The 1,495-nt window shown below is 31.8% G+C and overlaps 1 protein-coding gene across 1 annotated transcript in view; it reads left to right on the top strand.

Annotated features, from left to right (window-relative positions):
• The first annotated feature begins 1,288 nt into the window (after positions 1-1,288).
• PDE1A (phosphodiesterase 1A, calmodulin-dependent) overlaps positions 1,289-1,495 on the top strand; it is a 77,447-nt gene continuing 77,240 nt past the window's right edge. The window contains 1 exon segment of the mRNA XM_008577583.1: positions 1,289-1,420. The gene's annotated coding sequence lies outside the window, so the exon portion shown is untranslated.

Genomic DNA, 1,495 nt, shown 5'->3' on the forward strand with positions numbered 1-1,495 from the left:
AGTAACCTATTTTCATTGCTTTTTTTTGTTGTGTTATGCCTTATTGACTCCAATAATAAGGCTTATTTGTTGATACACAGAATTTACTTTGCAATGTTTTTGGCTGCTAATATTTTTTCACTAAAGTAAATGGTATGAAAAGAGTAATTGTTTACAGCTTCCTGAATAAGTAGTTTTAATCTAGGTGTGGGTTTCTCCATAGAAAAATAAAGTGTTTCTAATGGGTGGAGGAATGTCTAATACCTTTGCTAAAATTCTTAACTTATCTTTATACCCTTAGCTTTGGCATAGGAAATCATCCAAAGTAAATTGTCAGAAAAGCTGCTAAATTATCTCTAAGATAGTGCCTAAAAGTGAATGTACTCTATTCTGTTTTGAAATGCCTTTGAACGGGAATGGAATTAAATTCTGTCTGATGACTTAGGAAAACAGATAAATTGTTTTCAAGGTGCTTGTCTATAGTACGTAGAAAATAAGGAATATATATTCCTCTTCTGCTTAGTATAGGGCGGTATCTTCAGCAACACTTGTTTTACAATTTAATGCATAGAAGTTTCCAAGACAAACATACTGAGGTAATTTATCTTATCTCACCATATTAGATCTCCATTGCTGCATTACAATTATCCCAAAACTTGGTGCCTTAAAACAATAACATTAATGATCTCACAGTTTCTGTAAGTCAGGAATCTAGGTGTGACTTAGCTGTGTCCTGTGCTTTAAAATTCCTCAGAGTTTGGACACATCATCTGATGGGCAAAACAGGGAATATATTTTCCATATTTGCCTCAGGTGAAAAACCATTGCAGTGAAAACACTAAGGACACATACAGATATTTTTCTCTTATCTCGATTAAATGTTTTTGGAACTTTTGCCTTTAATCTTTGCTTTTATTACTGTATATGGTAAACAGTAGTCACTGTAGCAGTCAGAAGAGCACCTTTTAAAAATTCCCTTAGGGCCAACTCTGAAGAAGCAGAAAGAACAGCCACAGAATAAGTCTTAGTGTTAGAAATATTCTCTTATGAAAATGTCTACTTTGTCTTGAATTCTTGGGAATACTGTCTTTGAAATATGGTAAATTAGCTATGAGCACCCCTAATATCATTGAGGCGAATATCATTTTTAACAATTACTTAAGGGATAAAGATTGATCTTAATTATACCAAAAAACTCAAAATATTTGGTGACCTAGAAATGGCTATATTGAAAATTTTATTCAATTTGTGTATTTAATATTATAGTATTTTGCATATACTTACAATAAATCTTTCTATTTCTCTCTTTGATAATTTTTAAAAATAGACTAAGATGCTTAGTGAAGCAGCTGGAAAAAGGTGACGTTAACATCGTAGACTTAAAGAAGAATATTGAATATGCAGCATCTGTGCTGGAAGCAGTTTATATCGATGAAACAAGGTAAATTAAAAAAAATTTTTATTATGAATATTCATGAGATACAAAGCTAATTGTCACCCCTCATGCCCATGATGT

This window comes from Galeopterus variegatus, unplaced genomic scaffold (genome assembly GCF_000696425.1).
Source record: "Galeopterus variegatus unplaced genomic scaffold, G_variegatus-3.0.2 Scaffold1546, whole genome shotgun sequence".
Lineage (NCBI taxonomy): Eukaryota > Metazoa > Chordata > Mammalia > Dermoptera > Cynocephalidae > Galeopterus > Galeopterus variegatus.